Source organism: Physeter macrocephalus, chromosome 9, assembly GCF_002837175.3.
Source record: "Physeter macrocephalus isolate SW-GA chromosome 9, ASM283717v5, whole genome shotgun sequence".
Lineage (NCBI taxonomy): Eukaryota > Metazoa > Chordata > Mammalia > Artiodactyla > Physeteridae > Physeter > Physeter macrocephalus.
In genome coordinates, this window is record NC_041222.1 from 78,035,937 (window position 1) to 78,049,825 (window position 13,889).

The window sequence follows — 13,889 nt, forward strand, 5'->3', positions numbered from 1 at the left end:
GGGAGGGAGACGCAAGAGGGGGGAGATATGGGGATATATGTATATGTATAGCTGATTCACTGTGTTATAAAGCAGAAACTAACACACCATTGTAAAGCAATTATACTCCAATGAAGATTTTTTTTTTTTTTTTTTTAAAGAAACTTGCATCATCCCTCTATTTCTTGGTCACTGGAGAAAGGAATCTTGCTAAAAGGCTGAGAGTTCTGAGGTTAAATTCATCTTTAACTGCACTTGCAAAGCCAGTAGAGGGAGCAGTGTACCTATCCTTTGATTTCTGTGATTGAAAATAAGTGCATAGGCTGGTTATCTAAGGTTCAAAAAGAGAGAGAAAGGAGTCTGAGACTATGATTTGGTCTTTGGCGATCATGATTTTATGTTAAGGCATTAGCAGAATTATAGAATTGCTTTATTACCATTGGAGAATGTTAATGAGGGTGGTGTATGAAGATTGTTTTTTTCTGTTTTGCTTCCCTGGTGAAAAGTCATTGGAGCATTTTTGTACCAAGTCCACAAAAAACTGGCCTGAATAAACTCATCAACCAGATTAGATTCTGGGTATCCAGGATTGCTTGCGTAATGGGTTGGGCATTTTCGCTGATCCTTGAAATCTTTGATGTGGCTGCAGAGTGGGAGCTGGGATGCATTTTTCCTCCCTGTCTCATCAGCTCCCATTCCGCGGGTCTCCAATGTCTGCGCTACATTATCTCCACAGCTGACTTAGCAGAGATAGGACGCCTCCTGTTCTCTTCTGTCTTGCCTGACTCACTCCCACAGTGTTACTCTCCCCTAGCAACAGGGCGGTGGGCTGAGCAAATGAGGCAGCAACCCCTCCTCGCCACCTTTCACCCCCTTCTGCAACTGTCTGTTTATGCAACATTTTGCTCATTCTTTTTCTATCAGATTCTCCCTGTGTTTCAGGTACTTATTCAGAGAGGCTTATGTGGGGCTCTTTTCTTTGCCTTTGCTTATCTTTCAGCATGGAAATGAATGCTATAGTAATATTATTAGCCCATCTTTTTTTAGCATTTCTTTGGGATACAATTCTTTTGACATTCACTTTTGGTCTTGTGATATCTCTTGTACTTCTTGAGCAGGTGTTTAAATCTCTCCTTTTAGTTTAGCCTTTTTTCTTGTTTATACCTTCTGTTTCCAGCTAGAAGGTGAGTTAATATTGATATTTATGGCTGAAAAGAAGCTCTTTTCACCTAGATCCTGGTCTTCTACATGAGTCAAGGCCTTTCTCATTTGGCTAAAAGTGTTTTAGAGAAAAAAAATATAGAAATTCAATACTAATCAGTAATTCTGCCCTCCACCCTTTAGTAAAAAGAAAAAGAGATTTGTACTTTATGGGATCAACTTATTTTCTCCTTTCCTCTTGACAGGTTTTGGTAAATGTCCAATTCCAATAATATGTTAACATTTTCAGTGTCAATCCAGGTTAAAAAGTAAGTAAACTCTGTTTTGTTCTTGTTCTCTTTGGCCCTTTCTCGTTGTCACCTTTAGCCACTGCCCCCTCCCTCACTTTTTCCCTAACAAGTCACAATCTGCCCTATGCTTGTTTCAGGTCAGTATGCTTGGAAGGAGAATTCCAGTCTATTGCTTGGTTACTCACTAATCACTCTCATGTGACATGCTTTGTGAGACAGACTAACTGTTGGCCATTCTCAAAGTATAACTATGGTGACAAAATCATTACAAATGTCTTTGGCCACTGTATTCAGAAAAGGTCTTAAATATAAGAATTTGGGAAAGGCAGCTTTATCTTTTAAAGATAAAGCATCTCATCTATTTTACCCAATTTTGCAATTGGTTCAGAGGTCAAGAAGGGACCTGGATCTCTCTAATCCTCAACACCAGGATTGAGATGGAAAAATCGAGTTGTAGTTGTTGTTGTTTTGGCCGCACTGTGTGGCTTGCAGGATCTTAGTTCCCTGACCAGGGATTGAACCTAGGCCCTGGCAGTGAAAGCTGAGTCCTAACAAATGTACTGCCAGGGAATTGCTGGAAAAGTTGAGTTTTGAGGGTTGGGGGAAGTGGAATAAGTTTGGAGAAAGGCAGAAAGCCAGAGGGTAAGGCTCTTATAATAGAGGTGGAAGAACTGGGACAGAGAACTCAGAATGAGGGACCAGATTTTGTGAGGATTCCAGGTATGTCTTATGTCAAAGGGAAATGAAGGTAGAGGGTTATAGAGACTGAGGATAAAAAGCAAAGTTACCATGTCTGAAGAGTCATTACTGTTGATTTGGGAGTTTCAAAGTTTGGTGAAGGAAGTTCAATTCATCATTCTACTCTGAGAAATAGAAATCTTACTGCCTTAGTGACTATTTTGTCTGATGTTAATATAGCTACTTTAGCTTTTGATTGTTGTATGTATACTTAGTATATGTATTTCCCATGTTTATCAACCATTATATGTCCTTTGATTTTAGGTGCATCGCTTACAAACTGCATAACCTGCCTTCTGAATTTTTTTAAAAACTCAGTTTGTTTTCATTTAGTCTGTTTAGCTTTATTATGGACTTTCCTTTTGTCTCACTTTTTTCTAGTCCTCCCTCCTTTCCTTTTATTAAAAAAAATTCTTCTTCCTTGACATCCTTTGAATTTATTTTTTATTTTATTTTAATTTTAGTTTTTAAAATTGAAATATAGTTGATTTACAATGTTGTGTTAGTTTCAGGTATACAGCAGTGTTTCAGTTATACATTTATATATAGATTCTTTTTCAGATTCTTTTCCCTTATAGGTTATTACAAAATATTGAGTATAGTTCTCTGTGCTATATAGTAGGTCCTTGTTGGTTATCTATTTTACATATAGTAGTGTGTATAGATTAATCCCAAATGCTTAATTTATCCCTCCCCCTGTCCCTTTCCCCTTTAGTAACCATAAGTTTGTTTTCTATGTCTGTGGGTCTATTTCTGTTTTGTGTATAAGCTTATTTGTATCATTTTTTTTAGATTCCACCTATAAGCGTTATTATATATTTGTCTTTGTCTGGCTTGCTTCACTTAGTATGATAATCTCTAGGTCCAAAAAACAAACAACCCAATCAAAAAATGGGCAGAAGATCTAAATAGACATTTCTCCAAAGAAGACATACAGATGGCCAAAAGGCACATGAAAATATGCTAGACATCACTAATTACTAGAAAAATGCAAATCAAAACTACAGTGAGGTATCATCTCACACTGTTCAAAATGGCCATTATCAAAAGGTCTACAAATAATAAATGCTGGAGAGGGTGTGGAGAAAAAGGAACTCTCCTACACTGTTGGTGGGAAAGTAAATTGGTACAGCCACTACGGAGAACAGTATGGAGATTCCTTAAAAGACTAAAAATAGAGCTACCATATAATCCAGCAATCCCACTCCTGGGCATATATCTGGAGAAAACCATAATTTGAAAGATACATGCAGGGACTTCCCTGGTGGCGCAGTGGTTAAGAATCTTCCTGCCAATTCAGGTGACATGGGTTCGAGCCCTGGTCTGGGAAGATCCCACATGCCACAGAACAACTTAGCCCGTGAGCCACAACTACTGAGCCTGTGTGCCACAACTACTGAAGCCCACATGCCTAGAGCCCATGCTCTGCAACAAGAGAAGCCACTGCAATGAGAAGCCTGCATGCCACAACGAAGAGTAGTCCCTGCTCGCTGCAATTAGAGAAAGCCTGTGCATAGCAATGAAGACCCAATGCAGCCAAAAATAAATAAATAAACTTATATTAAAAAAAAAGAAAGGTACATGCACCCCAATGTTCATAGCAGCACTATTTACAATATCCAAGACATGGATGCATCTTAAATGTCCATAAACAAATAAATGGATAAAGAACATGTGGTACATAACTACAATGGAATATTACTCAGCTATAAAAAAGAAGGAAATAATTCCATTTGCAGCAACATGTATGTTTGTTTTTAAGTTTTTTTCTAATTCTGTTTTTGTTTGGAATTTATGTCCTCTCTATCTTTAAGTCACTATGAAAGCTAATTTAAGGTATATGCTTATCAAAGTTTAAGTTAATCAGTATCCTTATTGTTCTCTGATAAAATAAACCTCAGAAAGCTTAAACTCTATTCACTCTCCTTCCCCCTTATACACTATTGCAGTTGTATTTTATCTCTGGAATATTTTCTGCCACAATCCAGAGTATTATCATTGTTTTAGACAGAGACTTTTAAAGATTTACTTGTCTATTTACTACTATAGTATCTCTGCTCACCATATTTTTTTTACATCAAATCCTTTTCATCTTAGACAATACTCTTGCCTAAAGTACAGTCCTTATAGTGTTTCAGTTTATCTGAAAATGTCCTTATTGCGCCTCATTCTTGAAAAGTATTTTTCCAATATTTTATTAGGAAGATTTTCAAACATATAGCAAAGTTGAAAGAATGTTATAGTGAATACCCATATACTCACCACCTGGATTCTACCATTATTATTTGAAAAGAATATTTGCTGGAACTAGAGCTCCAGATTGCTTGTTATTTTCTTCCTTTCAATGTGTTATCTTCTGGCTTCTGGTGGATGTATATCAAGAAGTCAGCCATTGGTCTTTTTTGCCATTTCTCTGTGATCTATCTTCTCTCTCTGGCTGTTTTTAAAAATTCTTTTCATCTCTGACATTCTTCAATTTCACGGTGATACATCTAGCATATGTTTGCTTGGGTTTCATTGAGTGCCATGATCTGAAGACTGGTATCTTTCAGCAATTCTGAAAAATCTCATCCATTATCCCTTTAAATATAATTTCTTCTCTATTCTCCTTAATAATTCCGTCTGCAGCTACTTTAAGCTGACTTCTCCACTTAAGATTCTTTGGGTTATCTAAGCACTCAGAATTGGTACCAAAACCCTAGTGAGGGCCACTGAATGAGTACTAACCCCCAGGAGAGATTTCCCCTTCTCTCCTTTCCCTTTACCTTCAAGGATGGGGTAAGCAAGTTTCCATGCAGTCCTCTTCCTGTGTGGTGGAGTTTAGTTCTTTTTTACTCTCACTGGGCAGCTGTTACCCTGTGGTGTCTCACCTTTATGCAGGGATAGTCTGTCACATTCTCACTGCCTGTCTCTCCCTGCACCACCCTCCTCCTTGAAGACACGAAAGTGGAAACTCATTGACTCTAGGAATGCACAAAAACTTCAGGTTAATTTCCCTCTTCCTCAGAGTTGGTGCAAGTTAAGTAGCACACACATAGAGATTCTGGGTAGACCTGGCTGGATAAAATGGGCAAAAGCACCATGAGTCATTTCAATGCATGATTATCAGAAAATTAAATCCAAGGAAAGCTTCCAATCAAATGCTGGACCATCTGGGGACATAGATTCCCAGATAAAACTCTCAGTTACCTGACCCTGTCCATTTATGGGGAAAACATAACATTTAGAAGTTATCACTAATCCAGAGATGACAAATCATCCATACAACAAAATGGGGCTCCATAAATATAAGGTTAATTTGAACCTTTTGTTTTCATTCTAGGTAAGCTTTCTAAGCATTTAGAAACCTTTTCTTTTTTTCTTTTGATATCAAGTTGACTTTTTTGGGGGACCAGATGTAATCTCAGGACTTTTTTTTTCATTCTAATTGTTAGAATTGTGTTTATACTGGCTAAAACTATGCATGTTATTTATAGCAGAAATTATTTGTAAGTACAGTCTTATCATTCATCATCAGTGCTTGATAGTTTCTGTAAATATTTCAGGCTGTAAATTAAATATCACATGCTACTTGACTACATTTCTTTTGGTAGTTTGTGTCAACTGTGTTTTGACCATATCTAAAAAACTGATGTTGTAATTTGTTCTTTTGGCATATATTATGTGTACTTTGGCAGTTAATGAAAAGAGATGCACTTCATGAAGATTTAAGTATTTACATCATTATATCATCTTAATTTATGATTCAGTGGAAATACATACCTATGTTCAAAGAAGAATTGTAAGTGAATCTTTGCTTTTTACATTAGGAGAGTAAAGCAAATGATGAAAGAGTGTCCTAAAGTGCTGTGTTGCTATTTATACTTCCTAAGTCATGGAACTATGGTGGATTTTTAGCTACATTTTTCATGTAACAAGCCAATAATTATGAAATCATTATTTTTATAACCATTATTAGTTGGCCAGAAGCACACTTGGCAGTAACCTCTTATTCTTTTGATGCTTTGTATATTTAACATTAGATCATTCTTATTGTCTTTCATTATTTCATCTTGTGGGATGTCAACTTTGTAATCATGTTCAATAAAAGTGAGAAACAAATATATATGTGAACAAACATATGAAACCCATTGAACAAAGTGGAGCTCTTAAAACAGTAGCACATCTCTTAATAATATGTAATTTATTATCAGAGAACCATTTAGACATTGGGCAATATAACTGAATATGAGTGTTGCATATTATTTTAGATATTAGTATTATTTCTCACATATGAGCCATGTGTTTTCAAATTTTATTTTGAAATAAATGTATCTGCCCACTGGAATATAAGTTCGATGAGGACAGGGACTTTGCTTTCTTTACCATTAATTTCTAGTTTAAGACATAATTGTCACCAAAATCTTTTACAATGAACAAGTTAATGTTTAATTAGGAACTAATTAATAGTGGAAAATATTTTAGTAAACAGAAATCAAATGTATTCTTAATTTCAGTCAATATTTCTTCAAAACTATTTATTTAATGTGTTTTGTGGCTACCGGGTTAGATGCATACAGATTTAAAGCAAGTATATTTTCCTGATATATTGTTCTTTTTATCATTAAATAATGACCCTCTTAATTTGAAATAGTGGTTTTTTTGGTCTTAAGATCTCTTGGTCTAATATTGCTATACTGGTTTCTTCCTGCCCTCTTTCACTCTCTCCTTTCTTCCCTCTCTCCTTTCCTCCTTCCCTTCCTTCCCCTTCATCCTCGTCCTCCTTCCTTCTCCCCTCCTCCTCCTCTTCTTTCTTAGTATTTGCCTGGTATATTCTCTTTCATCCTTTCATTAGTTTACATTTGACCTTTTTGAGCCATTGTAGATATGTTTATAGAAAGCACATTGGTGGATTTTTTTGTTTTTTAAAATCTTGTCTGAGAATCTTTGCTTTTACAGGCACATTTGTTTCATTTACAGTCACTTTGATTACTAGCATATTGGACTTATTTTAATTATCTTATTTTGTGTTTCTATTTCACGTGCCTTTTCTTTTTTTTTGCTTTTGCTTTCTGCCTTCCTAACTTGTCTTGGAAAGACTGAGTTTCTTTATTCCTATCCTCCATTCCAGCCACCAATTTGGAAGTTCTGTATTTTATTTCTGATCTTTTAATAGTCAGTCTTAAAATTTTAACATCAACACATGACTTAATACAATCTAATATTAATTAGTAGCTTTATGCTCATACCCTCAGATACGTATTAGCTTTCTCCTCCCATTCCAAATTCCACTGATTATTTTATCATTCTTAAAATAATATTCTTATTTATTAGCCAATGCTTATTTAGATTTACAAATAATTGCTCATCATTGTTTCACTTTTCTTCTTCCTGAAGGACATATGTCTTTTAATTTTAGCTTGAATCGTACAAAATTGTCTTTTTTTTTTTTTTTTGGCTGTGCCACACAGCTTGTGGGATCTTAGTTCCCCGACCAGGGATTGAACCTGGGCCTTTGGCAGTGAAAGCCTGGAGTCCTAACCACTGGACTGCCAGGGTATTCCCTGAAATTATCATTTTTGTGCATCAAAAATGGCCAAATATCAGACATTTCACGTGGTTCAATCTAATAGTCATTTCAGGGAGGAATTATAGGTAGTAAACTTTTTCAATCTAAAAATCTAAAAATGGTTTTATTTCACCATCACTTCTATATAATTTAGCTATGTTTGCCCTCTACCTGGATTATTTTCCCTCATTGCTTAAAGATATTTCACTGCCCTCTGGAATCATCATTGCTGATGAGAAGTCTGTTGTCAGTCTAATTGCCATTTATTTTTAGATAATTTGTCTTTTTCATTCCTTTGTTGTTGAAATTTTGAAAGTTTTCTATAACATATCTGGGTGTGGATATTTTTATTTGTTTTTAACTTAAATGATGTTTGCCCTTCATTTCTAGAAGTTCCAGAAATGGCTATTTTTTCAAGTTGGCCCATTCATTTTCTGTTTCTAATATTTTCCTTATGGTTTTTGTTCCTTCATTATCTCTTTATTAATTTTAAATAAACTTGTTTGTAGTCTCACACTATATATAATTTATATTTTGGGAGTGGTAATTTTCCTATTGATTGCATTTTCTGAATCTCCTCCATTGTGTCTTGACTTCTCATTGGGTTTATAAAATGATTTTCAGCTATGGTAACTCCCCCACCCCCACCTCCACCCTCCTGGGATTTTCTTAAATCCTTATTTTTAAAGTATTTCCAAAGAGTGGTTTCACATTTTCCAGGGTACTAAGAGTGCTTTTTATATCAACAATTTTTATGTCAGTATCAACTGCATGGTTTGTTGTAGCAGCTACATGATTTAAACCCTACATCTGTGTATAATGAGTACCTGGGGTTTTGATTTCTCACAGTTGATTTGTTTTTCACCCAAGTCCCTGGAGAGATGTTAAGCTTTTGTATTGCTTTTACAGTTAGGTGGGAGGAGTGACTTTAGTCTTTTCATGGAGGAGGTAGTTCTTCAAGGCTCCATGCTTTACATGGGATGTCCAACTACAGGTCTTCCCTCTCTGTAGACATTTTATCTCCTGTCCTCATAGAAGCATTAATCCTGAGCCTCTATGGTCTGTGATTGAGGTTGAAGCTGCTGTTGGGTCTTTGCTTTCCTCTGGCCTTGATTTCTCTGTTTATCTGGCACAATGGGGATTTTCTATTTTTTTCTAACATGGGTATGTGTTAATTTTTTTGTTTTTGTTTTTTCTACATTTTATTCATTTAGTTATGGCCTGCTTCTTGGTTTATGTTTATGTTTCTTTGTTGTCTTTTAATTCTATTTTGACCTTTTTTGTTTCTTCCAGTTGAAGTGCTAACATTCTTTGTGTGTTATATTTTAAAATAAACTGTATTATCTTAAAATGTTGATATAAATTTAATCTATAATACATGTGCAACAACTCCTCTTTTATCCAGATACCTTTTGCTTGGTATTTACATTAAATGCATGTATTCTTACAGTTGTGAAAATCCAGTTTATTGAAAGTTACCCACCTCAAGATGGAGGACTTTCCCTAAGAAAGTAGGCACAAACTTTTCAATGATAAGTTTTCTTCTCTCATCCTTATTAATTTAGAATGCTGAAATTAAGGATTTTGAGGTTATCAGTGTCCAAAGGCTAATGTAGGATTTTTAAAGCAAGACATTCTAGAATAATCAAACAGTTTTCATTCCTCTTTACTTTTTATTCTTTTCCTCTTACAGATTTCAAACAACAAAAAGTGACCAACCACTCACCTTGCAGGATCATTAGGTCTTAAAGATGTTATCTTCTTGGATAAATACTTGTTATTTAATTATATATTGTTTTTCAGTGGAGATTGCTGATTTTTAAAAGAAATTATAAATTGGGGTTAGTAAATCCTACTGTTTGTACTAAGGATATTTTATTTATTGAGTCTTTTGAGAATTGACAGACACTCTGTTCTATTTTTATGGGCTTTTGAAAATAAATTAGAAAAAACAGGTGACTAGAATAACTTTTACAACATAGCAGAACATTTACTGTACATGCACATGGGCACACACACACACACACACACACACACACACATACACACACACACACACAGCCATGCCATGCCATCAACGTCATTTTCATTTACTTTTTGTTTTTTCTGGCAACAGTAGAACGTGCCCTGACAACCCGCCTTCCATTATAAATATTTTAAAAACTAGGCAGGAGAGAGTCATCCCTTAACCACAGTCATAATGTAATGAAGGATACACACAGCTGCAGCAACACTCTGTAATTACTTAATTTGTTTTTGACAGATCCCATTTGCAGAGGAGAGGAAAGTATGAACCACACGAGTAAGGATTTTATATACGCCTGAATTTGTTTGTCGGTTGTGAATAGTCACACATTTTCTTGAAAACGACACAAATTATGGGGCAGGAAATCAAAGCCAACATCACCCTTTTCCCAGCAGAGAAAAGCTCAAGATGTTTGCTGTGTATGGAAAGTTGAAGCAAAAACTCAAGCCAGCGTCTCCTCACCAAAGGGAAAAAGTACTAAATTAGCAATCACACTCCAGGTTGTGGCATTAGAGTGGGAGAGTGAGTTAAGAATGTAGGCCTTGCTCATCACATGGAAGAGCTTATTTTAATGAGTAAATGGAGCCTAGGACAGGCCACCATTTATCCCAAACCACCTTTCATAATAGTTACGTGTTGAGTGGTGTGATAACTATTTCTATGTTTTCTATAACCCAGCCATGGGGGTTCAGGGTGCTCCTCATCATGCACTTCTTAGGTAACTAGTGTTGACCTACATAGAACGGAGGTTGATGGGGCTGTGGGATGTTTCCTGGATCTCCTGAGACATGTCCTGAGTTGTCTGGGACTGAACACTTTAAACGGACTGGTCTTGAAGTGGTAATAGGGCAAGATGAAACCCAACGATCAGAGATGTGTGATTGTGATTTGGTCTCTTTTAGGGAGTATAAGAAGTCTCCTTCTACCCCAACTGGGAGTTGGAGTGGGGTTAACAAATCCATATAGTTCTGTAAGGGGATGATGGAAACCTTACAAAGTGGGGAATACAGAGCAATGAAACAATTTGAGTTATCTCAGTTATCATCAGTAGTCAAAACTGTGCTTTTGGACACAGCAATTGGGCCTGATTAAGAGGCTGTCTGTCACCTTAGGAAGATGGGTTGGGGTAAATTATATCTTACATAAATCAGAGTAAAGAACTATAATAAAGCGTATATCATTATTCTATTAATATTATATTGAGAAACTAGGCAGAGCTCTGGAATTATTTACCTGGTAGAAATCTAACCAGGTAGAGTTAAAGATCTATCTGTGCTTTCTCTGTCCCCGATTGTCTTGATTCTTTTTGGCAACAGGATTCTAATGCATAAAACCATATGCAAATGTAATAAACAGTAATTAAAGGCAGAGTCACATGTGATTTAGTTAGCTTACCTTGAAGAAAGTTCTTGGGAGGAGTTTGGGAAGATTTGTTCCTTGCAGAAGGAGGTCATGAAGGGCAGGTATTTGAGTTATAAAAAGAGTCAACTTGAGGCTGTAGGCTCAAGAGAGCTCCTGGGGATGCTGATCTGTCATTGCTCCTGCTTCTTTGATCAAGTCATGTAGTTGTGGTCGAATCATGTAGTTATATATTCACATTGTCTTGCATGTTCTCCTCAGTAGGAAGGAATTTAGGCCTGGGAAGATGCAGACATTTCCTCTCAGGTGTCCTGAGTACTTTCGCCCAAGGTCATTGTCATCAGACAACCTGTGACTAAGATTGTTTTCCCTGCCCTTCCCAGCACCCCCCAGCCTCGGGCTTCCAGAGCAGACATGGTGTCAGAATTATGCTTGATCCTGCCTAAAGACCATGGGGGTGTATAAATGGTCGGGTGCTGAAGGTTGTGGGGCATCTTTATCCTCTCTTATGTCATCTCATTCCAGTATTCAAGGTCAGTCTCCCAAAGAGCACTCTTTTAAGCTATGGTACTTAAGGCAGTAGTCATCTTTCTCTACAGTCCTATCAAAATGTTATTTGATATTTTCACTAGTGGACACATTTATACATACTTACTTGAAACTTGGAGAGTGATTTTACTTGATAAATCTCAGCAGCTTAATATATACCTGTAAAGTTGGTCTGAAGGCATTGGCAAATTATAGATGAACTTATTCAAATCAAAGGCCTATGGTCCCTTATTGATTTTTCAAGTTTTTTCTTTCACATTAGAAACATTTAAACTTTGATTGTTTACAACTTAGTTCTTCCTTTTTACACAGCATTGTTTAATGCTACATTATTTCTGAATATGTATAAATCCTATTTATAAAATTGGTAACTGCTAGTTAAATTAGATAAATCTAATTTATCAAAAATAATCCTGATGGTGGAGTTAAGATGGCGGAGGAGTAGGAAGATGTGGAGTTCACCTCTCTCCACAGATGCATCAGGAATACATCTATAGATGCAATAGTTCTCATAGAACACTGGCTGATCACTAGCCAGAAGACCTTGGACACTGGAAGGGACTATAAAGATCCTTGCATAACTGGGTAGGACAAAAAAAAAAAAGAAGCGAGAAGGAGGAGGAGAGGAAGCAGGATGGGACCTGCACCCCCGGGTTGGGGAGCTGAAGCAGAGGAGAGATTCCTGTATTCAGGGAAACCCCCTCTCTGACGGGGAAATCAACTGGGAGTGAAGGGAAGCATTTGAGGCTGTTGGAAGAGGGTGAAGCAGCCAATCTGTGGCAGACGGGACAAAGTGAGAAATACACAGATGGTCTGTACGGCGGCCCTGTGTGACCCGGACTGGGACGTGTGTTCACAGGTGTGCAAGGGGCTGGAAGCTGGAGTGTGGGGATTAGAGAACTGGCCTGGGGCAAGAACTGCTGTTGGCTGTGGGGAGACAGATTGAGGGGATGGGAGGGAGGAAATCCACAGCAGGGAATGCTTATGGAGGAAGGCTGGACTGCCATGGAAGCAGGTGCTACTGCTGAGTGACATGCAGTGGGAGGAGCCACTGTTGTAGCCTCTCTCACCCCACATGCTGGCACCTGCCAACGAACAATAAAAGAAGCCCTCTCAGGGCTGGCCCTCACACACTGGCTGCCGGGCACCAGAAAAAGCCCGGCCAGGGCTGGCCCTCACTAGGGCCACATCTCTTGCGCCCATGGCTATCGGCTTCCCTGCACGTTTTGAGCTGCCGGGGCTCCCACGATCCAAGCAATCATACTACCTCTGTGCCCTATCTTCACTGGGGCAGACCCAAGAGCTCCAAGGCAGCCTCAGGAACAGACTACTATGGGTGGACCACACGCAGAGGTGGGGACAAAACCAAAGCTGAACCCCAGGGATGGGGCGACTAAGGAAGAGTATTGAAAATCTTCCCATCAGCTGCACAAGCTGCAGATTATATCCCCACAATCACCTAGGTAGACCCTGCATCTATGGAATATCTGAGTAGACAATGAGTGTTCCCAAAAATGAAAACGGTCTAGCTCTGGCAGCTGTAGACTTTGAGGGCAGCACACACAGGAATTGGGGCAGATCAGAGTCTGAGTGGTCCTCACAGGGCCCATGACAGGTCCAGAGACCAGCCCAGAGGCAGAGGAGGGCCTCTTGGGGAGGCGGAGATGGGCTGTGGCTCACAGCGTGTGCAAGGACACTGACAGCTGAGACCCCAGGGAAACATAATTATTACTATTAATTGTATTATGTTTTGATTCATTCTGTTTGGGTTCTGGATTTCTTTTGGTGTTTTTTTGTTTGTTTGTTGTTGTTTTAGTTTTTTTTTTATTTAGTCTTTTAGGAACTTCGTGTTTTATAACGTTTTTAATTTTTTAATATTTTTCTATTTTTACTTTGCTTTTCTGTTGTTCTGTGTTCTTTTCTTCTTATTTTTTCTTCTTTTTCTTTAATATATTTAAATTTTTTTTATATTTCCATTTCTACTTTGCTTTTCTGTTGTTCTCTTTTTTCCCTTATTATTTTATTATTATTTTAAAAATCATTTTTATCAGTTTGTTCAGTTTCCTTGCTTTATTCTTCAGTAGGCACACTATTTTGGTTTTGATTTTAGGTTTTGTGTTTTTCTTAGTTCTGATTCTAATTGTTTGATTTCGTTTTGGGGTTCTTCTCTTTGTCTGGTTGTTCTCTTGCTTTTTGTTTTATTTGGTCTGTTTTTGTTTCTTTTGTGTGTGTGTGTTTC

The 13,889-nt window shown here is 37.4% G+C and overlaps 1 long non-coding RNA gene across 7 annotated transcripts in view; it reads left to right on the forward strand.

Annotated features, from left to right (window-relative positions):
- The window catches only part of LOC102976472 (uncharacterized), a 127,814-nt gene that overhangs the window by 33,974 nt on the left and 79,951 nt on the right, over positions 1–13,889 (forward strand). The window contains exons 4-5 of one of the 7 annotated variants that reach the window (XR_003681301.2): positions 1,386–1,448; positions 9,980–11,389. The exons of 3 other annotated variants lie outside the window; for them this stretch is intronic. This is a non-coding gene — a long non-coding RNA (uncharacterized lncRNA). Of the gene's footprint in view, positions 1–1,385; positions 1,449–9,409; positions 9,528–9,979; positions 11,390–13,889 lie in introns of those variants that run through there. 3 more of the 7 variants (XR_003681300.2, XR_003681296.2, XR_003681295.2) reach the window with 3 other exon arrangements.